The sequence below is a fragment of the Oreochromis aureus genome, linkage group 23 (genome assembly GCF_013358895.1).
Source record: "Oreochromis aureus strain Israel breed Guangdong linkage group 23, ZZ_aureus, whole genome shotgun sequence".
NCBI classification, from domain to species: Eukaryota; Metazoa; Chordata; class Actinopteri; order Cichliformes; family Cichlidae; genus Oreochromis; species Oreochromis aureus.
The window spans coordinates 13,800,958-13,827,253 of record NC_052963.1 but is presented as its reverse complement, the minus strand read 5'-3'; the positions used below and the strand labels follow the sequence as shown (position 1 = coordinate 13,827,253).

General features: G+C 39.0%; 2 long non-coding RNA genes and 2 other non-coding genes across 5 annotated transcripts; 2 read left to right on the top strand and 2 right to left on the bottom strand.

Annotated features, from left to right (window-relative positions):
* Nucleotides 1-1,396: 1,396 nt before the first annotated feature.
* Nucleotides 1,397-5,561, bottom strand: LOC120436119. 2 transcript variants are annotated; one of them, XR_005610155.1, is made up of 3 exons: nt 5,449-5,561; nt 5,104-5,216; nt 1,397-2,572 (listed from the first exon to the last, which is right to left on the bottom strand). It is a non-coding gene; the product is annotated as an uncharacterized LOC120436119 (long non-coding RNA). The 2 variants fall into 2 exon arrangements; XR_005610154.1 differs by having other exon boundaries at nt 5,116-5,216.
* On the top strand, nt 3,505-15,904 carry LOC120436123. Its single transcript, XR_005610158.1, has 3 exons — nt 3,505-3,930; nt 14,934-15,043; nt 15,254-15,904. It is a non-coding gene; the product is annotated as an uncharacterized LOC120436123 (long non-coding RNA).
* A 9,461-nt stretch (nt 15,905-25,365) lies between these two features.
* LOC120436533 lies at nt 25,366-25,484 on the bottom strand. Its single transcript, XR_005610526.1, has one exon. It is a non-coding gene; the product is annotated as a 5S ribosomal RNA (ribosomal RNA).
* Nucleotides 25,485-25,796: 312 nt separating this feature from the next.
* LOC120436575 lies at nt 25,797-25,915 on the top strand. The gene has a single exon (XR_005610559.1). It is a non-coding gene; the product is annotated as a 5S ribosomal RNA (ribosomal RNA).
* The last annotated feature ends 381 nt before the right edge of the window (nt 25,916-26,296 follow it).

The window sequence follows — 26,296 nt, the reverse complement described above, 5'->3', positions numbered from 1 at the left end:
CAGCATTGTGACTGTGACACTTATATAAAACAGCCATTTGGACTGTTACCTGATTAGGGCACGTGGATGATGAGTCAGCAGTCTGAATTTAATTTACATGCAAATCCTAGTGTCTTACTGAAAGTAAGGTACAGTTAAACAGATCATCTATTGTTAAGAATATGAGGAGCTGTAGGATTTGCCGTAAATTTGTACTCATAGTCATCAGACTTTTATACAAACAAATTCATTTAGTGTCACTTTATTTATGAATCTTGCTCAAGGATACTGTATTTTTCGAACCATAAGGCGCACCAGATTATAAGGCGCATAAAGCGAAACAAAACAGTCAGATAAGTCAAACTTTACTTAACTCCTTCTTCTTGCTTCCTCCACTTTTGTACCATTGATTCATTAATGTTGAATTCTCTCACAGCTGCTCTATTGCCATGTTGTTGCAGTATATTAATGACTAACCTCGTATTGTGGATGGATTATCTCAGTTGTTCTCCTGAAGTCTGGTCTGTTTACAGCATCCTGCCATGCGACTGCATTTGTCCCAAACCATCAGGAACCCTCATGTTAACTTTTATCGAGTGGAAAAAAGTTAGCATTCATCCTCCAGCTTCACTGTGTTTATGTTATGCTAACATAGCTATGTCACTAGCAATCACATACCACATCATTATATACCAGCTAGTCAAACTCCAGTACCAAACATCACTGCTGTTTAGTTTTCTGTCTTCATTTATGTTGGAAGTGATAGCAGAGCTGTACACTTTAATTTTTTCAGAAATCTCTCAGTCAAAACATAGAATATCATGTTTAGGTGGAAACTAGCGAGCTAACTTCCTGCTAACTTCTAACTTCGTTAAATTTAATAAATTCTGTTTTCATGGATGCCTGGATGTTAAAAATTGTTACACCTGGTAAAGCAGCAACGCTGATGATTTTATTAAAGATAAAAGAATTTAGACAGTTTTTAACTCTCAGTGATGCTGCAGTGTTTGTTTGACTTTGGGACCTGCAGCCGACCGAGTTTTGGACCCAGATTACTCTGTGAGGCTCATGACTACGATAACCTAATGCTCCGACAATCCATCAAGCAGTGCAGCTTCGTAGCTTACCGAAGTCGTAGTGCAAACTTTTTTTGACAGATTTTTGAACCACAGATTTTGTACCACATAAAATTGGTTCCAGGTCAGTAACCACAACCAGAATTCATACATAAGGCGCACAATTGATTTTTGAGAAAATTAAAGGATTTTTAGAGCGCCTTGTAGTGTGGAACATACAGTACTTTGACATAGAGAGTGGAGGAGCCAGGAAGTGAAGCAACAACCTGATTTGTAAACAACCCGCTCTACCTCCTGAGCCTGAATTTTATTCATCAGGAACAAAATACTAGAACAAATGGTTCAGAAGCAGCAAATAGTTTTTATTGTGTTTGCTTTTTTGTGCTGTGTTTGTTTATTGTAATTGAGGACAAAATAAGTACATAGTGGATTCTAATTAAACAAGTAAATTTGTCAATACAACAAAAAATCATATAAAAAACACACAGGGCACTGAGCAAAGACATGTCAACTTGTGAGTCCTGATGTTTGAAGTGTTCAAAGAACATTTTTTTTACACATTTATTTTGTGATCAGACAATAAATCATTTATTAGAAGCAAGCTGGATCCAAGAGTCGCCAAAATCACCTTTCACATTATTTTAGCACATAACTGTAGTACATACATCTGTATTCTGTGGTCACTGATCTTAATATATCAGTATCGATGATAAAAGAACCAAATAACAAATTTCATGTTTTTTTACTCCTTTGTCTTTTTTCTTATCAGTTACATTTAATATGTTTTTTTTTCTACATGCATTTCTACAGCATTGTAGAAAAAATCGTTTAACTGTTTTTCATACAATATGTGTGGAAATAGAAGTTGAACACATGCAAAACATGTATGCACTTAAAAGACAGGCTCAAGTAAAAACCTATAATATGGAAGATGTTTCCAGTCACTTTTAGTTAGAGCTGATGATAAATGTTGCTCCTTTGTTATCTCAGACATGTATATTTGTGGGTACAGAAGTAGAGTCCATGGGGATCTTTCCTGTAGTTGCGTTATTGGATTCAATAGTCTCTATGTGCTTTGCATAGTGCACAGGTAACCCTCCTTTACATTGGACTACAACTCTCACATTACTGTGAAGTCTGCCATTATACTGACAGTTGGGTTTCCTGGCTCCATTATTTAGTTGACATATAACAATATTAAACTTTTCTTTACTCTTTGTAAGGGAAGTATCATAAGGTGATCCTTGGCGTTTACAAATGTCTTTGACCTGTTTCTCATTACTAAGGATGAACGTGTTAGTAAACTTACAACTGTTGTCAACATTGTAGATCCACTTTTTTTTCATTTCTTCATCACATTTTTCCACAGTCATACTAGCATCTACATGTTGTTGTAAAAACTTTTCATAACGGGTTTCTTTCTGCGGCCATTTGAGTTGACGATTAGCTAGTTTTGAGAGTCCAGTGGAAAAGAGCATCACAAGCAGCAAACAGGCAAACAGGATCCTCATTGTTTCCTGGAGAAAGAAATACAGGAACATTTTCCACAATAAGAATTTAAAGCAGCAAAAATATTGTCACTAGTCGAAATAATTATTTAATCTCCTGCTTAATTTGTAATTTTGCTCCCTTACAAAGAAGTGAACAGTCTCTGATATTTATGGTAGTTTGATTTGAATGGAGAGACAGAATATCAACCAAAATTCAGAAAAAAAACACATGACATGAAGGTTTTTAATTGATTTGCATGTTATTGATTGAACTAAGTATTTGATCTCCTATAACCAAACCAGAATTCTTGCTCACACAGATTGGATTACAATTAATCAATTACAGATACTCCTGATCTCAGTTTATTTTGTGTAAAAAGCACACCTGTCCACAGTATCAGTTTTTTCCATTCCAACTTCTACACCATCATGGCAAGACCAAAGAGCACTCAAAGGACTTTTTACTGAGGTCTACAGGGACAATACAAGATCATCGACCTTCTTCAGGTCTACAGTCCCCCTGCCACGTCTTCCTTTGTTGTGGTGTTCGTGTTGCATATGAATGACATCACAGACATTTGGCCACTTTGCTGTAATGACCCCACGCACATTAGGTGGTACTTGATTGGCATGGAAAATGAGTCACATCAAGCTGATCTGAGTATGTACTAATGGAGAAGGACTATACTACTGGATCACAGAGTGGTCACAGAGCGGTCTAGTCAGTCTCCAGACCTCAGTACTGTAGAAAATCTGTGGAGGAAGCTGAAGTTTCAACTTTCGAAGTGGCAGTCAGGAAACTTAAAGGATTTAGAGAGTTTCTGTAAAGAGGAGAGGGCTAAGATCTGTAAGATCTCACCCTAGGTCCACACACCTGAATCACATGATTAGTTCATCACCAGGCCTCTGGAGAACTCAGCTGTGCTGGATCAAGGACACATCTAAAACCTGCAGGGACACCGGCCCTCGTGGACTGGGACTGGGGACCGCTGCTTTAAAGTCACATACTAAGGCCACAAGCACGACTCTGTTTTTCTCTTCTCTCTTGCTTCCGACATTTTAAGAGCCACTTTTCAAAGATTTATGACTGTCACATAATTTTTGGCAGCTCTCGAAACTTCTTTTTTGAAACTGAAACACCCCGAAAAGCGGAAGCATGCTTCTGCACACCTGAGGTGCACGCACAGCGCAGACCCCCTCTGCATATCCGGCGGAGGGGGCTGACTTGAGCAAAAGACACAGAACCAGCAAGAAAGGAAAAGACAGAAGCAGACAGAGTTAACCTGAGCTGGAAATAAAACAAGAGTCAGCAGAGCGACTATTGAGAGGAGATCAGGACCTGATTACTTTTCTAACTGATGCCTACACACAGCTCTGCTGGACAGGTAATTACCCCTGTTTGGTTTAATATTTGAGTTCAAACAGTGTAACTATGAAGCTAAGACAAATACAGATCATATATTTTCATACAGTGATGTTCCAGTCGGGTTAATGTTTGTGTGTCTTCACTGTAAAGACTGCAGGTTAGTGTCTGTGTCTGTGAAACACACCTTCAGTCTAATATTGACACCGTTATGCCGTGTGTACGGTCCCTCTACCTACTCTTGAAAACCGTGTGCACATCTACTTTGCTATTTACGGTTCAATATGTACGTAAGGAATTCCTGTTGCTCTGAGGTACATCTAGCAAACTTCAATCATTTACCACTAATAACAACCATTTTACTTTATTAATACAAACATATCAAATGAATTTCATATTCAATTTAATTCAGCCTTTTAAATAATTACATTATAAAATCAATCAAAATCAATATAAAAGCTTCCAACAATTCAATATCAAAACCAGTCTAATTTTTGATGCATAAAATAACTTTTTGAACAATAATATTGTGGATTTTTTTTAACAATATTACTTTTTTTTAAGGCAATAATTCATTATTTATATACAAATGCTCACATGCCGACATTATTATGAATATTATGTGCCAAATAATTACAAAAGGCTGCATTCACCAGGTTAAACCAGTTGACTTTTCACAAAGCCATGATAGATAAAGTTTGCTGATCAGAACTTGGTATAATCTTAGCAATAAATAAATAAAATATGCTTTATAAAGGTTCATATGTTGTTTTTAACTTTAGCTTTTACAAAACATGAAAATCATCAAAAAGGTTTCTGGTTATTTGTTAAAAGTTTGGAGGGGAGTTTTTTATTTAAAGCCTTTTAAATAACCTTGGTAGGTTTTTTTGTTTGTTTGTTTATGTTGTTGTTTTTTTATAGATGAATTTATGATGTGGACCTAAAGGCATTAAGAGTTCTCTACTTACAACCACACATTGAACCGTACATAGGTAAATGGCTGACTGCAGTTAATAATAGTACCTGTGTCTTAGCTATCACAACAAAATATTATCTTCATACATGTCACAGCTGTGTTAGCACTGATATTTATAATAGATGTGATCATAAATAGACAACACTTTTGCTAAATGTAATTATTATATTAGAAATGTATAAAGCTTGAATTCACACTTTTCCAAATGAGGATATATACCTTATTTTTTACCTTACTGATCAGTGGATGGTTGGTTAACCTGCAGGTGTTCGGGCACGAGTCCGTCGTCTGGAAGAGCAGGTGGTGAAGATGTCTTTAGTGAATCAAATGCCCTGAAAGTGGAATCAAAGTTAAACTTTATTTGTACATGAATCAATAAAGACAGGCCTCTGTCTCGACATGCAGTAATTGCATTACTTATGCATTATATGCATGCTCACAGAACCCAGATGATGCCAGCATGTTTTGAAGCCCATGTCTGGATAGTGAATGTGAGTATAAGTGTGGCAGGAGAGTGATTTCTCTCTCTTTTTTGGAAGTATACAAAAGCCAACAAGTTCTTACCGAATGAGAAGTGAAGCCTGGAGATGAGCAGAGATCAAGTCAAGTACAGTTCAGACACGCTGTTATTAAATTCTACCTGAGCAGATTAGAGTTCACCTCAGTCACAGAAGAACAAATAACATTTGGCTCTGAGGGCTTCAGTTTTTATACACTGTCGTAGCACCGCCTTAAGCAATCATTTACATCAATACCTACATCACTAGCCCACCAGTTCTAAGAAACTTCTCTGTTTGTGGTTCAAAACCTAATGTGACGACCAGTGACCACAACAGCATGCAGCTGCAGGTTGTCATTCACAGCTGGCTTTATGGTAAAGAGGCATATTTGCAGGCAGCTGTTTGAAATTATTTTTACATAAATAAAACAAATGTGTCTAAAAATAGGTAAACGATCAGAATAATTACATTTTTGAAAAATACACAAAATGCATTTGGCTTAGTTTTTGTTAACTTGGGTGTAATATGTCATGTGTTGTTGTTCAGCTGTAGTCTTCTTGCACACAACATGATGAGTGCCGCCTGCTCCAATCAGAGACAATGTAAAATGCAGCACTGTTAAAACAATGAGATTAATGCTGCATTAAAACGAACATTTAGCACACAGAGAGGATTAAACGGTTTAATTTGAATTTATTATTTGTAAGGCAGTTGCTACACATTAAAGCTCTGAAACGTCAGATTGGACGCATTCAAATGCAGTGTTGGGGAGTAACGGAATACATGTACCGCCGTTACGTATTCAGAATACAAAATATGAGTAACTGTATTCCGTTACAGTTACCGTTTAAAAAGGTGGTATTCAGAATACAGTTACTTTGTTGAAATAAATGGAATACACGGCGGTACTTCCCTGTTTCATATTGTCGCGGGTCAGGATTGTTTGGGTTTGTTTGACAGCTGTGTTCTGTTGTTCCAGGCGGCAGCGTTACGGTTGCCATGGTTACAGGGTGACGCGCTCTCTCTCTGCGTGTTTCCTGGGTGAGAGAGCGCTTTTTTGTTGTTGTTGTTGTGCTAAGCTAAAAGGCAGAAGGGGCTACAGGCATGGCCCTAAAGAATGTAGCCTGATGGGCAGTGTAGTCCGTGCTGCAGGGAGAATGGACTACCATACCCGTTATGTGTCTGTGAGCGAGGGAGGGAGAGAAAGGAAAAGTCCGAGCTGTCACGGAGCAAAAACGGGAGCTGGAAGCATGTAAATATAATAATAACCACTGCAGCCAAGAAGAGTGCCTGACGAGCCCATTTGTAAGTAAGCTATTAAGACTCAACTGTACACTGTGTTCGTGTTTTCCTCCGGAAAAATAAGTTCCGTTGGAGCAGCCTTTCAACGCCTCTCTCTCTCTCCCGCAAGCAAAGTTGACCCAGACAACAAAGTAAAGCTAGTTTTCGCTACCAGCCCGACACGAACCCGACGTATTAGCCAGAGGTCCCTTTACTACGTTTAGGTACTACGTACCTTCAGTAACAGTAATAAATCACAGCAATAGGACATTCATGTAGTTGTAAACAGCATGATAATATATTAAGTATTCCAAAGTATTCAGAATACGTTACTCTCATTGAGTAACGTAACGGAATACGTTACAGAATACATTTTGGGGCATGTATTCAGTATTCTGTAGTGGAATACATTTTAAAAGTAACCTTCCCAACACTGTTCAAATGTTAAAGCTTACACTCTCACAGACTAACAGAAGAGACGTGGAATCACTTTAGTTTGTCTCCAGATGCAGTCCGTGCTTCATTCAGTAGTTTTAATTCCATAGCAAGCAAAAATGTATTTTCCCAGCAATACTCTGCATTACACTTAAAACATGCTGTGAATAAAATAATCAGTGAAAATGAGTTGATTTTAAACCACAACTTTGAACTTTAACCTGCTCCTGATGGTTTTAGTTTTTTTTCTGTCAGCTGCAAAGTTTAAGAGTAAAGACAGAATATAAAAAGAGAATTCAGATATGGCTCCAGTCTGGGACAGATTGGGTCTAAAGCACAAGTTACCATGGCAATATACCCCAGTAAAAGCAAATCACCTTTGTAGGACATAAAACCCAGAGCTAACCCTAAAGTTACCTGGTTAAGACAAAATTGTGCTTCATTTTTTGTTACTATTTACATTGTAGATTCTCACTGAAGGTATCAGAACTATGAATGACACATATATGGAATGATGTAGCAAACCAAAATGTTAAAAATAACTCAAAACATGTTATATGTTAATTTCTTCAAAACAGCCACCCTTTGTTGTGATTATTGCTTTGCACACTCTTGATCTTCATGAGGTCGTCACCTGAAACGGTTTTCCAAGAGTCTTTAAGGAGTTCCCAGAGGTGCTGAGCACTTGTTGACTCTATTTCTTTCACTCTGTGGTCCATCTCATCCCAAACCATCTCAATATGGTTTAGGTCAGATGACTGTGGAGGCCGGGCCATCTGCCACAGCACTCCATCAATCTCTTTCTTGGTCAGATACCCCTTACACAGCCTGGTGGTGTCTTTGGGGTCATTGTCCTGTTGTCACGTCTCTTGGTTTATTGTCCTAAACACAAACTGGTTGGGATGGCATGTTGCTGCAGGATGCTGTGGTAGTCATGCTGGTTCGAAGTGTGACTTCAGTTTTGAATAAATCCAAAACAGTGTCACCAGCAAAGCACCCCCACACCATCACACCTCCTCCTCCATGCTTCATGGTGGGAACCATGCATGCAGAGACCATCCATTCACCTTCTCTGTATCAGTCAAAAACATGGCAGGTGGAATCAAAGATCTCAAATTTGGACACATCAGACCAAAGCATGGATGTCTACCGGTCTAATGTCCATCCCTTGTGTTTCTTGGTCCAAACAAATCTCTTCTGCTTGTTGATCTTCCATAGTAGTGTTTTCTTAGCTATTTGGCCATAAAGCCTGATTCACACAGTCTCCTCTGAACAGTTGATGTAGAGATGTGTCTGCTACTGTTTATTGGTCAGATGAACACCCTGTTTCTGAGTCCTCTATCTTAATGTTTATTCCCTGTTCACTTTTCTTAGGTGGAGAATGTTTGTCTTGGTTTTCCCAGTGCTAATCTGGAGGCGGAGCTGCTGGCACCAGTCATCAAAGTCCTCAGTCAGTCTTCTGTACTTCCCGTGGTCCCCATTTACCAATAATTACTGAATGATCAGAGAACTTTTGCAGGAATCATTTATCAAAAGTGTAGGAGAAGTCATATTGTGAATAGAAATGGAGTCAGGTCTGTTCCCTCCCATATGGAAAAGAAATAGTAAAAACTTATAAAAGACTTGCATCAGATTTGGCCTACTTCATATAGTGAATCATATAAGGCTTATATGATTTTATCATGAAAATGGCCACTTTCATATATTGTTTTAGTAAGTATCCAAAACATACAAGTTTCATTTATATGATTTTTCAAGGGATCTTATATCTGTTTTTACTCTTGTATGCTTTTCATACAAGTTTCACACAAGACAGATACAAACTTTATAAGATTTATATATATCTTTTCCATATGGGCTGTGAGGTACCTGTACTGCAAAATTCCCATTCAGACACATAATTATGGGCACTTGTGTATTGAGGGTGGTTGGTAAGACTCACCAGGATCCATGTGGTGATGGTCCACACCTGTGTAATCCAGCTGGTCCTTCAGGATTGTGGGTATAATGGTGTTGAAAGCATTGGAGAGATCAAAGGACATGATTCTCATAGTGCCCCAAACTATTTCCAGGCGAGGGATTGATGTCAGAGGTGGATGAGAGCATCATCTACCGTAATGTTGGTGTAGTATATCAGAAGGTCGGTGGTTCGATCCCAGGCTGCCTCCTTGCTGCATGCCAAATATCCTTGGGCAAGATACCGGTGGCGCCAGTGTCCGGCAGCCTCGCCTCTGTCAGTGCGCCCCAGGGCAGCTTGCCATCACCAGTGTGTGAATGACTGAATGTAGTGTAAAGCGCTTTGGGGTCCTTAAGGACTGAGTAAAGCGCTATACAAATGCAGGCCATTTACCATTTAGTAGGTGAGCGAGGACAAACTCTCCAGGTTCTCCATCAGGTGTGATGTCAGAGCCTCCAGCCTCTAGCTGTTGTTCATTTACATCTGCCTAATTGATCATTTATCCTCAGCACACTTTTTAGTTCTCTTGCCTGAAACTGGACAACATGTAAAATCTTATTTCAAGCTGCTGCTGCACTGTTAAGAAAATCATAACTTAATCCTCATAGCACAGTCACAAGAAAACAAACAAACATACAGTCATGTGAAAAAGAGTGTTTTCATAGGAATCTATAGCATACTCTGAAAAACTAAGAACACTCCATGATTCAGTCATTTGTAGAGCCGCCTTTTAGCAGCAGTAGCGTCATCAAATTGTTTCTGTATGACTATCAGTGTTTCACAAGGACGTTTGGCTCACTTGTCTTTACATTGTTTCTTCAGATCATTGAAGTTTGTGACATTTATTTATGTACAGCTCTCTTAAGTTCCCTGCACTGAATGTCAGGTTGAGGTCTGGACTGTGACCGGGCCATTGCAACACCTTGACTCTTGTCTTTTTCAGTCATTCTGGGAACTTTGCCCTGCTGTGTGTCGCAAACACATTTCTGACTATAGAGTACTTGGTATACAGGGGAGTTCATGGAAAACTCAATGGTGCAAGGGGCCCAGGTTCTGTAGCTGCAAAACAAGCTCAAATCATCACCCCTTCACCACTGTGCTGACAGCTTGTATGAGGTGTTTGTGCTGGTATGCTTTGCAACTTTGCTACCAAACTTGCAGCCATGCCGTCATGCTCTTTTTTGAGAAAAGAGACTTTCTCCTTGCAACCCTTCTAACCAAGCCACACTTATTCAACTCTTTTCTAATTGTACTGTCTTGGACTTTAACATTTAACATGCTAACTGAGGCCTGTAGAGTCTAAGAAGTAGCTCCTGGGTTTTTGAGCTTTCTCTGACCACTGCACAGTTTGACCCTGGGGTGAATTTGCTGGGAAGATTATGACATTGTGATTATGACACACAGCTGAATACTCCAGACCAGCAAACTGCCAAAATGTATACTTTCATAGAGGTGCTCACACTTGCTGGTAAAACAATTTGTGAATTGCAATGAAGTTGGTTAGAAGTGATAAATGGGGAACATATTACCGTCTAGAGTCTACAGACAAGTTGGAGCATCCAAATCACATGATCAAGTTAAGATTACTTCGAACATTTACTGACTCTTGTTTCAATTTGGGTAAGAAGTGCAGACTTCAAACTACATTAAAGTGTTTAAATTGTGCTGATGGATCAAGTAAAACCAGAGTTGTGAAAAATAATGTAGCCCATGCTTTTTCCCCAAATACTGTCAGCTTGAGTGCAGCAACCAAATGCCAGAGTGTGGCATTTGGTTGTTCAGGAAAAGGGGAAGTTATTGGAGTGAAGGCAAATATATGCTGCAGCTGTGCTAAAAAAAAAAAAAAAAATACACCAAACAAGGCAAAATAAGCAGTTTGTAAAAGTGAAATATATAAGTAAACTCTAAAGTAATTAAAAACAGCCATTTATAGGCTTGACTTCAGAGTTTTAAATTACACAAAGATTGCATTATCACGTATTTAGTTAGTGTGATAACATCTAGAGTTATTGCATTCGTAGAAGTTTCATCTGCTCTCAGAATAGATTCAGTTGTTCACAGTTTTGGCACACGGTGCATTGCCAGGTTGCAAACACTCATAAGGTGCTGAGTTGTGGTCATGAAAAGAAGAAAGTGGTTAGCAAAAATTCTGTGATGCAGTGTCATCTGACGGTTGACAAACCCTCAGTCTAGCCACAGTGTGACAGCACGCCTTCATGGAAAGTCGCATTTTGAATGTTTTCTCATGCAGTTTTTTCTTCCCTATATTTCATGTTCATTTACTTGACCAAGCCTCTGATGTGTAAATCAGATCCAACTGAATGTCATCAGAACATATTATATAATAAAATTTGTTTTCTTTTACTAATAAGTTGAGGATGAGGATTTGAAGCAACACTGATCCTACCACCACCAGGCTTAACATCTGGTACACGGTTCTTAGATTTCAAAGGATCACCTTTGATGCACCAAACATACTGTTGTCATTGTGGCCATATAGCTCAGTTATAGTCTAGTCTGCCCATAGAGCTTTCTTTCTAGAAGCAAATGGCTTTTTGTGGTTGGGATCCTCTCAGTTCGCAGTAAAGACAAATTCCCTCTGATCTAAAGCTGGTCATACACTGTGGGATTTTTGGCCCAATTTAAGATGAATTTTCAGTCGTGCAACCGTTTTGGGGATCGGCCCAAGTTTCACCTTAGTCGTGTGTCATATATCGTGTAGTACACATGGGGTAGCAAGAAGCAAGTAACACCTCACGACCAGCTCCCGATCAGCAATCATATGGTTGCGGCCAGAATTTCAAACCTGTTAGAAATCCTGGTCACCCCGATTTAACACAACCTGTCACACTGCGCACGCACAAACACAGAAATGGAAATGAAAAAGACAAAGAAGCATGGCAGTGCAGTGTGTGATCTGGACACAAGCGATGGAGGCCCAACTTGTAGAACGTTGGGAAGCTCATCCGAGCCTTTTCGATGTGGCCTCACAAAACTATCACGACCGCAACAACCGTGAAAAGAGTTGGATGGACGTTGCTGCTCAATTGCAGCTGTCTGGTCAATGTTTTTCATTAGCAAGTTTGTAAAGTTGATGGTGTGTGTGTGTGTGTCTGTGTGTGTGTGTGTGTGTGTGTGTGTGTTAAAGATAGAGAGGAGAGACAGATTTTATGTTATAAGGTTCACGTTATAGACACACAGTGTGAACACTCAGGTTGCATCAAAGCATCGGGCCGCATATTGTGAGACCGTGCATCGTGACCTACGAACTTCTAACCCCTTCGATTCAATCGTACAGGGTTGAGCAGGAGCTGAATAACGCGACTGAAAAAAATCACACAGTGTACGTACAGCTTAAGGGGGACACTTTGGGTCTTCTTGCAGACCGTGGCCAAATGGTAACACATCCAAATAACTTGTTTCCTCTAGTGAACTGTATCCCTCTATTTTAGTTGAGATAGCTCATGTCAAACATTTAAGAGTTTAGACTGTTTACTGTGAGTTTTCCTACAATTAACACAAACACAAATATCATCTGGCTCTTAGTACAGCAATATATCGTATCGTCTCCTCTGTATTGTGATACATATTGTATCGCCAGATTCTTGCCAAACACACCCCTAGCATTTACACTGCAGTCTGCCTTTGGTGGCTTTTTTGAGCAACTGTGACATTCATCAGTATAACTGACAAACAAAACAAAACAATGACTACACTAAACACTAACTGCACACTAACTATAGACTCCAAACACGCTAAATGTCACAAAACTCCTAAATGTGTCCGTCTCTTCCTAAACAACCAAATGCCACATGTTGCCATATAATCTTTGATTGTTTGACAAAGTATGCTTTAACACCAATAGGGAAGGGAGGGGGTGTTTTGTTTTGGGGGGGGTTTTGTTCGCAAGAGGAGAATTTTTTTTGTATGCCAGGACTGCTGAAATGAATTAATTAAATACACCGTTAAATAATTAATAAATGTGTCAATAATTAATCAAATGTGTCATTAATTAACTAACATTAATTAAATACATATTTATGACAAATTCAATTAATTAATTATTCATTTGGCCCTGGGGGTCAGGACTGCCAGAACCGACAGACAGAACCTGAGTGAATTAAGTCCAGTGTTTAACCACTGAGAGCTAAAACTCAGGATTTAAAGCTGTGTGCCGGTGACTGGATGTCAGCCGCTGATAAAGTGCTCTGTAGTTTTCTAGGTGTCCATCGCTCTCCGTTTAAATCCGTTTGTCGTCTTTATCCCAGGCCAGTCATTGTGACGGAAACACAGGCTACAGCAGCCCTGAGCTCCAGAAAAAAAAAACAACTACATTTACTGATCGCTGGTGTTGTGAGGAAAATGTCGGCTCGTTATTTATGTTACAGAAACACAGAGACACAAGATCAGGCGGAAAGAGACGACCGTTCGGTGAAAATGAGAATCTGCAGATGCAAAATGTGGAACACACAAATCTAACCGGTTAACGTAAAAACATTTAAGCTGGAACACCGGAGCTGTGAACTCGGTACACTCTGTCAACTGACTGTTAGCTGAGCTAGTGACATCTCCGAAAACATCGGAGCACTTTTGCAAACATGTTCTATTTTGACCAGCTGACCAGACGTGAACTTTACGCCACTACATTCACACAAAAAAAAATAAAAAATGGGTAGCACACATTTCCTGTAAAATTAAAGTAACATAATTACAAGGAACATTTTTATTATAAGCTTCATGTAATATTTATTATGTGTGGTGCATTAATTAACTTCAATGACCTTTTGCTATTAAGTATTAAACCAAACATGGTTAAAACTGTGCACAGACAGTGACTCATATCTTTACATATTTGGCCGTACAAGTTGTTCTTTTGCAGTCATGTTTGTGTAGCGCTTCATGTTGATGTATATGTGCCATATATGGGCTCAAAGACACGAAGTTGACAGGAAATGTGGGTGCTAAGCTGCTGCTATGTGCGCTGAATCTATTTATGGCTAAGGTAGATGTGTAGTATAAAAAGGGCTGACTTGGAAATTGTGGTTCATTTTTACCTTTGTCCCTTGGCTTTCTTTTATGGTCCTTTTTGAGTGATCCTCAGCTCGACACAGTTCAGTCTTTAGACTTGTTATATTTTAACTTTGATTTTATGTCTCTTTGCTTTTGCATAACCTTTTACTTGAGTGTAATATAACTTCAGGTCACGATTAACTACAAATCATTTTCATCCGAGTATTAAAAACAATTGTTATATTTAAAAAGATGTTAGTTTGTCCAATTTCTCTTGAGTGCAGATGTGGTAAAATACATATTTTTATCATTTAAGTGCAAGTACATGTGCTTGGGTTAAAATTAGTCTAGTAAACTGTAAGAAACTGATTCAACTTCTTTACTCAAAAGTGAGGAAAATAACATCTCTAAAATGTACTTGTTTGAATGACTCTGAGTGCATTTTAAAGCCTATTTCTACAATCTATTTTGGCGCAAAGCTAAACAAACCTCATTATTAATATAATAAAAAATATAAAGAAATTCAAACTTTATTTAAACTTAAATTATAATTATAATGAATATAATATGTTATCTTGTAATCTTTTGTAGCACAAGTAGAGGAAAACAAAGTTTTAAAAAAGTTCTATTTGCTGTTGTTAACATTGTAAACAGGCCAACTGACCTCAACACCTAAATATTTGAAGTTTCTATTGTGAGCTCCTGTAGATGTGGCAGACATGGCAGAAACACATCAGACAGAACGATACAGTGGAAGTAAAACCTGAAGCTAGGAAATTAGAGTGCTAGTCAACTGGTTCAGGTGCAGCTGCTGTTCATTCACCCATTTAGTTTATTAAGTCATAGCAATTAATCTGACATTACAGATCATTTCCTTCCCTGAAGATCTTCATTGATCCCTGCGTCAGAGAGCCGACTCCCACCAAACACTGCACTTGCTTAAGATAACCAATCACTCTGCTAACTGAAGAAAGAGGTAAAAGTAATACATCTTTACCAGTTGTTGTTTTGGTTCATTCAACTGGGATCATCCAGTTTGTAATATTAAATGTGTATTTTAAATATGTTTTAATGTGTAAGCATGTTCAAATGGTAAAATGTTTCAGAAACACACACACACACACACAAAAAACGACTACTTTACATATCCTTATCAGTGTTCCCTTTTTTTTTGTCTTCAAAATAGAAATATGAAGCTCTCCATTTTCTTGATGGTGGTGTTCTCTGTCACTGTGCTCTGTGTGGATTACGATCATGTTAAGAAGTTCAAAAACCAGCGTATCATGGAACCAGACACGAAAATGTTGTCCGTTTATTTTAGCAGATCAGCACAAGAAAGTGATGAAGATCGTGTTGAAATGTTCAAAGACCAGCATATCATCGAACCAGGCACAAAAGAGTCATGTGATGAACTAATACGCAAGAAGAACATCAAAGATGCTAATGGTAACAATAAAGAAAGAAACACCTTCATCTTTAGCACTTTTGAAGAGGTTAAAGATATTTGTACAGAAAAACAACGTGTTTATAAAAATGACAATCTTTATAGAAGCTCTGAAGAGATGGAGATTTTGTACTGCAAACTGCAATATGACAAAAAAACATACAAAGGTGTAAAGATAAAGAAGCATATTGAAATTGCATGTGTGAAAATTGGCAGTGGTCTTCAACCTGTACACTTCGAATGCTGCTGTTGATTTTAAAGCTGCTCTGTACTCACTGTGATCTTTCTATCATTGTTTCAAGATGTTGCTTTGGATTTCTTCAGATTTGAAATTCTTCAGATCACAGTCATCACTTGTCTTTCAGCATTCAATAAATAATCTCCAAAAAAAAACTTGCTGCTCCAGAGAATTTTTTTATACTTAAAACAAAGCTCTTGTAAAACCACAAACACTCGCTGGTTTTAAAATCATTGATGAAGAAAGAAGCCACAGATTTTGTCTTAGTGCTGAGGTCAGAGTTAGTGATGGAGTTCATCTGGACTGCACTGTATTTCTAACTGCTCCATGTGTGGGAATAAGCAGAGACAACTAACAAAGGACTTTCAGTAGTAGGGCTGGGCGATATATCGAGCTTTTAAACATATCAATATATTTTTATATGAGATATGAGATGTGACAATATCGTTTATATCGATATAGTATATGTTACTCTATAATTATACTTGTGGAGCCGGAATTTTGCCTCTCTTTCGTCCACTTTTGTCTCTACGCAACGTTACTCTGCCTCGCCTCTCTTCTTCCCTGAACACAACTCCCCCTCCCCCATCGCTTCATCTGCAGGCAGCACAAGATGGACGTGGCAGCTTTCAAAGAGGAGCTGGTTGGTAAAAAGAAAACATTTGGAGATTACTGTTATTATTATTACTATTATTTGGAGTGTCAGATGAGCAGCAGAATAATGTATTCTGTAGAGAATGTCAGGAAAGTGTCCTAAAGGTTGGAGCACTACTAGTATTTTCACCATTTTCAACAACGCCATGAAGTGCAAAATGAAGAGTGTGTGTGTTATCCCAGACCGCGAAGTCTCCCAGCCTCCTGCCCCGAAACAAACCCCCTTACAAAACTTGTATAGTGTATTTTTCTGACTATAAACTTACACTAAAGTGCTTTCATTTTCTCAAAAATCGACAGTGCTCTTTATAATCCAGTGCACCTTATGTATGAATTCTGCTTGTGCTTACTGACCGCGAACCGATTTAATGTGGTACACGGCACCCAAAAATCTGTCAAAAAATGTTTTAGTACGACTTTGATAAGCTACGAAGCCGCACTGCTTGATGGATTGTCGGAGCATTACGGCTACCGTGGTCAGGAGCCTCGCAGAGTAAGTTCATTTCATTTAATAATAGAGTCCATATTATATCAACAGCTACTTTCACCCTGGGGAGAAACTAGTGAGGGAGCCCATTAGGACCAAGCTGGGTTTTCTGGGTCCAGAGGTTTGGAGAAAGTTCTTACTATTATTTCATCACAGCTGTCCTGTGCCAGATGTTCTGTTGACCCACTGAGACCCACCCATCATTTCAGAAACATCAGAAAGACTGAAGCTCATGGTATTGATCAAGGAGGACCTCATGCTCTTCACCAGCAGCTCCCTCACAGGGAAATCTTCAGAGCTCCTCTGTAGGCCCGCCCCAGAAGATGGATAAACCCTTCATGAACACTGTGATGAGACCTTTGCTTTGTGTAATGTTATAAATACTTGGATAATCCTCAGAGGCTTTGGACTTTTAAATGAAGATATTATATTCAGTCCTGTAGAAAGTTATATATTTAAAAATATATTATCCTCTCTGGTTACTCTGGTATGAATGACTCTGAATCACTTTATGTGAAATAACACACTATAGGCAAAAAAAAAAGAAAGAATTCCTGGTCACAAGTTTGTAGTTCAACAAACAGGTGACGAACTCATGTGCTCTTCATGCAGCTGCGTACATCAAGTGTTTAGATATACTTGTATAATTAGAATCCACCATGTACATATTTTGTCCTCAATTACAATAAACAAACAGCAAAAAAAGCAAACTCAATAAAAACTATTTGCTGCTTCTGAACCATTTGTTCTAGTATTTTGTTGCTGATGAATAAAACTCAGGCTCAGGAGGTAGAGCAGGTTGTTTACCAATCAGAAGGTTGTTGCTTCACTTCCTGGGTCCTCCACTCTGTATGTCAAAGTACTGTATTTTCTGCACTATAAGGCGCACTTAAAATCCTTCAATTTTCTCAAAAATCGACAGTGTGCCGTATAATCCAGTGTGCCTTATGTACACTCTTAGAAATGCTGGGTTAAAAATGACCCAACCAGTAACCCAACGCTGGGTCAAATATGGACCGAGCCAACGCTGCTTCATTTTAACAGGGTTGGGTTACTGGTTTGACCCAGCACACTGGGTTAAATTGACCAAAAATTCAAGTGAAATTGACCAATGTTTGAAGTTGAGGTTACCAAAAATTGAGTTGAAAGTCAGAACCCATTGTATGGGTTATATTACCATTTTTGTTTGGGTTAGATTTCTGCTTATTATAAAAATATTATAAAATATTATAAATATTATTATGAAATTCAGCATATAAAAACTAGATTCAAAAGAGATTTTCTCAAAAAATCCTTTTATTGCCATATGATACATAGAACAGAGACAGCAAATTCATAAAAAATATATCAATGAAAGTAAAATGCAAGTAACAAAAAAAGTATATAATTCATTATGTGTTACGAAATCAGTTTCAACCCGGTTCTTTTATAAGTTGATTTATTAGGCTGTGATTTGAGTTTTGTTTGAAAAAGAATAACTTCAGATAAGAAAAAAATATATACAGTGGTCCCTCGTTTATTAGCAATGGGAGTTACATTCTAAAGATAACCTGCATTAAATGGTAAGTGGCCTGTATTTGTATAGCGCATTACTTAGTCCCTAAGGACCCCAAAGCACTTTACACATTCAGTCATTCACACACACATTCACACACTGGTAATGGTAAGCTACATTGTAGCCACAGCCACCCTGGGGCGCACTGACAGAGGCGAGGCTGCCGGACACTGGTGCCACAGGGCCCTCTGACCACCACCAGTAGGCAACGGGTGAAGTGTCTTGCCCAAGGACAAAACTGTTAAGTCTAATTGTTGAATGTTGTAATTGTGATTCTTAAATTTGTAAAGTCTGAGTTCAATCTATAGGATCAAGACATTCCTTTGTCTCTGACCACCTCTCCAGCCACTCTGTGCTGGGGGAGGTTTTATTGTAGATACATCCTGTCTGAAAGATCTGTTTCTTGTGTTGTAAGCTTCCTGCTTTTATGACCCTTTCGGTCAGCAGGAGGTCACACAAACACACCCCCATGACACACACACACACACACACACACACACACACACATTCTCACATGCATACACACACACACACATAGTGCCTTGTCTTTGTAACCAAGGGGTTTTACGGAGGGAGGTGCTTGTGCTGTGATGTGTTTTGTAACTGTCATGTCAATAAAAAGGCTACGAGCTGCTCTTTGAAGGATTGGTTCTGACCCAAACTTCCCTCGTTAGTGAGTTAAAAAACCCGTTGAAGATGTTCTGTTATGTCTTGTGCTCTTCATGAGGAATAAGTCTCTAAACTAGCGGGGCTTGTGGAAACACAGACCCAACAAAAACGACCAAGACCGTCGGAGCTGGGGCTCGAACCGGCAACCTTCCGATTACAAACGAACTGCCAACAAGGACACCTTGAACTATTTTACTTTTAAATTAAGCAGCAAGTCAATGCTGTCAATTCTGTCATGTAAAGTCTGAATTCAAACACAGGTTGGGGAAACCTGCACGGAGCTGACTGAAGATATCAAACATTTCCAGTAAGACATTTGATCAGGTCTTTTAAAACTTCCTGTTAACCAAGCAGCATTCTCAAGCTGCTGCTGCACTGTTAAGAAAATCCTAACTTAATCCTCATAGCACAGTCAGAAGAAAACAAACATACATACAGTCATGTGGAAAAGATTGTTTTCTTAGGAATCTATAGCATACTCTGAAAAACTAAGAACACTCCATGATTCAGTCATTTGTAGAGCCACCTTTCAGCAGCAATAGCGTTACCAAATTGTTTCTGTATGACTATCAGTGTTTCACAAGGATGTTTGGCTCACTCGTCTTTACATTGTTTCTTCAGATCATTGAAGTTTGTGACATTTATTTATGTACAGCTCTCTTAAGTTCCCTGCACTGACAAGACTGTTCCTTGCACAAGACTTTCTCCTTGCAACCCTTCCAAACAAGCCACACTTATTCAACCTTTTTCTAATTGTACTGTCATGGACTTTAACATTTACAGTTTTTTCTGAATGCTTAAACCCTAACTGTGATTTCCATAGCACAATTTCTAAAACTATTAATACTTATAGCAAAACCACTCACTGAGTTTGCAAAACTAAAAGCATAAACACTGCTTTGCACTCAGTTTGCCATTTTGTAAGACACACTTTGCAAAACTGTAGGCACAATTCACTGCACAACACTCTTTTTGCAGAACTTTGAACACAACTCACTGCTTACACTCAATTACCAAATTTCCAACACACTCCTAGCAAAATTATACACATGTATGGCTATCATTAACACTATTTTGCCAACTGTCTGGCACACTTTCACATGTGAAAACTGTCTTAGATAATTAGTCCACTTTGCAATCAGCCTAAGCACTATAAACAGGCCACAGGTAAGCTGTCTATGTGGAGTACAATGGAAGGAGCAGCAAGAGTGAGAAGAGTGAGAATCAGAGGAGGCCGAGGGGGAGGACGTGGAGGTGAAGAAGTTGGAGGAAAAGGACGTGGAGGAGCAAGAAGAGGACGAGGAGGGGAAAGAGGAAGGGTAAGAAGAGTAAGAAACAGAATAACTGATGACATCAGAGCTACAATAGTGGACCATGTCATCAACCATGGGATGACCCTGAGGGAAGCTGGCCAACGGGTTCAGCCTAAACTGAGCCGCTACACTGTGGCAGGCATCATTAGGACATTTCGAAATGAGAATTGGTAAGTACTTTGTAGCACTGCCATACTCTAATGAGAAACACAACAGTACCATACATGCAAAAATACTGAAATTGTTACTTTACAGAATTGCTAGACGTCCAGATGTTGGGGGCAGAGGCAGAATGTTCACTCCAGAGCAAGAGACCCATATAGTGAACATGGTGATTGCCAATAATGCAATAAGACTGCGCGAAATACAGCAGCGCGTAATTGATAATGACACCATCTTTCAAAATATACAGTGCAAGCATTTCTGCACTAAGTCGTACTTGCGCCGCCACAGAATAAGAATGAAGCAAATTTACAGAGTTCCTTTCGAGAGAAACACAGAACGTGTAAAGCAACTGCGATATGACTATGTGCAGGTAAGCTAGTGTCATTGGTTGAAAGTGCATACTGTAGTGCTGTGCATGGGCCTGATGTGTTGCATTTGTTTTGTCTTGTCCAGAGAGTGATGGAACTAGAAGCAGATGCAATGGGACATGAGCTACTTTTTGGATGAGGCCGGTTTTAACCTCAGTAAAACCAGGAGACGTGGCAGGAACATTATTGGACACCGTGCCATCATCAGTGTCCCAGGACAACGTGGTGGTAACATAACCATGTGTGCAGCTATAAGCCAAAATGGTGTTGTTCACCATCATGCAACCATAGGCCCATACAACACTGCACACATTATTGCATTCCTGGACACCTTGCATGACATGCTCACTGTTCAGAGACCAGAGCAGACCCGATATGTTATCATATGGGACAATGTTAGTTTCCATAGGGCTGCTTTGGTCCGCAACCGGTTTACAGACCACCCATCCTTCATGGCACTCAACCTCCCTCCATACTCTCCATTCTTAAATCCCATCGAGGAGTTCTTCTCTGCCTGGCGCTGGAAAGTGTACGACCGTCATCCTCATCAACAGGTAGCCCTTTTACAGGCAATGGAGGAGGCATGTGGAGATATTGACCAGGCATCATGTCAGGCCTGGATACGGCATTCAAGGAGATATTTTCCCCGGTGCCTTGGACTGGAGGATATCGCATGCGATGTGGACGAAATTTTGTGGCCAGACCCAGAAAGACGACATGATGTAGGCTGATTGTCTTTTTTTTCCCTTTTTTTTGTGAGATTCCTATTTTGTGTTCTGACTTTGTCTTGGTTTTGATGAGTGTGAATAAACACCAATACTTGAAGTTTGGATCCTTGTATGTTTACATGACACTATGACAAAAGTGTGACCTCAAATTGACAAAAAGCCAGATGTGTTTTGTATTCATACCATCAGTGTGCAGGTGGCACATTGTGTGCTTAGTAGATGGTGGCTTGTGTGTACTGTTTGATACGAAAACACCATTTTTACGAAGGTGTGAAGAGTTAATCTAGCTGTGTTCGCTTTTGCAAGAGAACTACAATGTTTTGATAATTGGGTGACAGGTTTTCTTATTTGTGTGTAGAGTTTTGCAAAAATAGCCAATAGTTACAAAAAATGTGCTTAAGCAATCAGAAAAAACTGTAACATGCTAACTGAGGCCTGTAGAGTCTGAGATGTAACCTTGGATTTTTGAGCTTTTTCTGACTATTCCACAGTTTGACCCTGGCGTGAATTTTCTGGGACATGATTCCTGGGAAGATAATGATAATTGTGTTAACTGTCAAATATTATGCTTTCGTAGAGGTGCTCACACTTGCTGGTAAACAGTTAATCAAGTGCAGTTCATTAGCAGCATCTGGCTGTTATTTACTTTCTTAATTTGTATTGAAGCATTAAAGGTGCTTTCTGAATTACAGGAGGCTGTCTGGTGTGAAGCAATAAACTGAGAACGTATTACCCTCTAGAGTCTACAGACAAACTAGAGCATCCAAATCACGTGATCGATTTAAGATGACATCGAACCCTCACTGAGTCTCGTTTCAATTTGGGTCAGAAATGCGGACGTCAAACTACATACCAGTTTTGAAAATAACCTTTAGTGAAAGAAGAAACTGTAAAAACTGCATATTCTAAGGATGCAACGAAAAAAAATTTAAATATAACACAACTTCAATTTCCTATTGTGGGGGCAGAAATGCAGCATGACAGCCAAAATGATATGACAGCATGTGGCATTTGCTATGGAAAAGGGTTCTTGGAGTGAAGGCAAAAGAAAGAACAGCGACATTGACAGCAAGTTTTGAGATTTGAGAGATTTCTGGAATTTTTTGACTGTGTAGTGTAGCTTTGTGTGTGTGTGTGTGTGTGTGTGTGTGATAGGTTTGTAACATAAACCTATTCGCTGGAACGTTCAGGACAATTTGCTACACAGCAAAAACAAGACACAAGTAGGCAACGTTCTTTGTAGTACTCATGCATGAGGGAGACCTGCCTGGAGCCAAGTGTCGTTCCACCCACTTGACCTCCGTCAGACTCTCAGCCAGGTTCCCCATAGCACTCCTTTTATTGTGGTTACATGAATATGCATAGGGTCATTAACATATGACCTCTTATATAGGTATACATGTGAACCAAGAATACCGTGTGTGTGTGTGTGTGTGTGTATCTGTGTATCCGTGTGTGGGGGTCAAACTGTGACCCCAGGAAGACTCCCCAGAGCCGTCCATCTAAACAAAAGGCACTTAGCCTAAAACAGATATAGATACGTTTATCCTACCATAAAGCAATAAGACAAGGTACAACCTCTCCCATGCTCCCAGAGTGTGGGTGTGAAAACCAGAACACTCTGGAATGCACACAATGCCGTTGCAGACTATAAAGGATCAAACCTCCTATCACTACACAATCGATTATACACCTCTAAGCATATATGAGTAAATATTTCTAAGCATAAATGACAATCACAATACAAATCTAACAGTGTGTGTGTGTGTGTGTTTGTGTGTGTGTGTGTGTGTGTGTGTGTGTGCGTGTTTGTGTGTGTGTGTGTGTGTGCGTGTGAATGTGCGTGAGTTTGTGTTTGTCTATCAAAAATGCAGTCAAATTCAAATAATAACTGTATATTCTTATTTATGCTGGTGTGCTGAAAATAATGACACCAAACAAGGCAAAATAAGCAGTTTGTAAAAGTGAAATTAATGAAGGTAAACTCAAAAGTTGTCAAAAACGGCCATTTATAACCTTGACTTCAGAGTTTTAAATTACACAAAGATTGCATTATAACATATGTCGTTAGTGTGATAACATCTAGAGTTATTGCATTCATATAAGTTTCTTCTGCTCTCAGGACAGATTCAGTTGTTCACAGTTTTGGCACACGGTGCATTACCAGGCTGCAAACACTCTGAGTTGTGGTCATGAAAAGAAGAAAGTGGTTAGCGAAAATTCTGTGATGTAGTGTCATCTGATGGTTGACAAACTTGCTAGCTAGCCACAGTGTGACAGCACGGCTTCACGGAAAGTCATGTTTTGAATTACTTCTCATGCAGTGTTTCCTGCTCTTTATTTCATGTTCATTTACTTGACCAAGCCTCTGATGTGTAAATCAAATCCAACTGAATGTCATCAGAACATATTATATAATGAAATTTGTTTTCTTTTACTAATAAGTTGAGGATGAGGATTTGGAGTAGCACTGAATATAGAAGTTTCTATCTCTGATTATCAGTTTCAATGGCTGATTGTAAACTCACTTTACTAGTCCTCCTTCTTTATTATTCCATCCAGCAAAACAGCCACAGAGCATGATCCTACCACCACCATGCTTAACATCTGGTGCAGTGTTCTCAGATTTCAAAGGATCACCTTTGATACACCAAACATACTGTTGTCATTATATAGCTCAGTCATAGTCTAGTCTGCCCATAAAGCTGTCTTTCCAGAAGCAAATGGCTTTTTTGTGATTGGGATCCTCTCAGTTCACAGTAATAACAAATTCCCTCTGATCTAAGGGGAACTCTTTGGGTCTTCTTCCAGTCCTTGGCAAAGTGGTAACATATCCAAACAACTTGTAATTACAAACGATTGTTTGAACCGAATCTGTAAGTGTATAAAAATGGCTTAAAATGGTTTACAGTGAGTTCCTTGGACTTTCCGTTGTTCTAAATATTGGTCAATCCAACAAGTGCTTTTAAGCTAATCCTTTTTACGCTGCGAAGACAAACTAACACTTGTAGTCAGCCATGATCACTAATGAGAAGTTAATAGGGCTTGTTGAGTTATGAGGTGCAGAACCTTCAGCACCTCATATGAAAAGATTTGACTGTGTGTATGCTTTTGGCACTTTGTGCATTTGAGAAAATCCTAAATAAATTCAAACTTGTTTTTGAAAGCTGTTATTTAAATTTCAGTGGTATATTATGCATGCAATAGGGAGTTGTCTTCTTCAACTAATGAGGCTGAAATAAGTTCATCTAGTTTAGAAACTTCCACTGAACAGTCTATTACACAACTAAGCATATGCTTAAGAACTTAAACACTTTAAATTAGAATAATAGAAATTTTCCTTTACAGCTTCTGCTCAAGTACAATTAATAAAGAAAACCACAGACTCTTTGATGTTTGTTTTGAAGGAAAAGTAATTTCCTGTAAATGTTTATCTGTGTGAGATTTTTCAAAAAACATCAATTTTGTTTAAACGTGAGATACATGGCCTATTCTTTCCTTGTTCTACTTTTGTCTTATCATTAATCCGATTACTCTGGAAGACAAGATGGAAATATAATATTCCCATGTTAAAAATATAGAAAAAACATTTATTACCCAGAAATGTAACTTTTCATGCCTGTAAGCACAAACAGGAGCAGCAGCGCCCTCTGCAGTTTGTGTGTAGAAAGTGCAAAAGCTTACAGCACCTGGTATTCCCAGGCGGTCTCCCATCCAAGTACTGACCAGGCCCGACCCTGCTTAGCTTCCGAGATCAGACGAGATCGGGCGTGTTCAGGGTGGTATGGCCGTAAGCGAGAGAGCTGCTATATAAAGGGCATTTTATAAATGGCAAATGTCTCATAGTTTATTATATATTATTGTGCTAAATTTCATATATTACAGCGAAAACATGCAGCTATTCGTTATTAACTGCAGCTTCAACACTGAGCTGCAAAAGTGCTTTTCCCGCAGTAACAGCTTCATAATAACACATGTTAGTTGATTACAGCACAGTGTGAAAGTGACAGAGAGCACACAGTGTGTTTTGTAATTCAAACATTTGTTTCGTTTGGAGTGTGTGTCGTTACAGCATGTATAAAAAAGGCTGTTCCTACAGGACGTTTTCGCTTACGGCCATACCACCCTGAACACGCCCGATCTCGTCTGATCTCGGAAGCTAAGCAGGGTCGGGCCTGGTCAGTACTTGGATGGGAGACCGCCTGGGAATACCAGGTGCTCTAAGCTTTTGCACTTCAACACACAAACTGCAGAGGGCGCTGCTGCTCACTCGGTGGAGATAAAGCTTCAGGAAAAACCTCATAACCATGCTTGTAATTCTTTGCTTGTGCAGAGTTAATAAATGAAAACTACAATCATCCCTGCAGCCCCCTGTAAACACTCTCATGTTTCTGATGTAGATCAGAGGTTCAGCTCAGCGTGACGTCATGTGTCTGAATGCTTCAGGATGACAAAAATACACCACCAATAATCCTGACTTTACTTTCTGGACAAAGTAGAGGTTACACAAGAAAATCTGCTGATATGTGGAGATTTACAATCAAAGTATATTCTTGTATTTTTTATTTGTTATGTTTTAGTTCAAGTTTTTAAATGGGAAAAATCTTT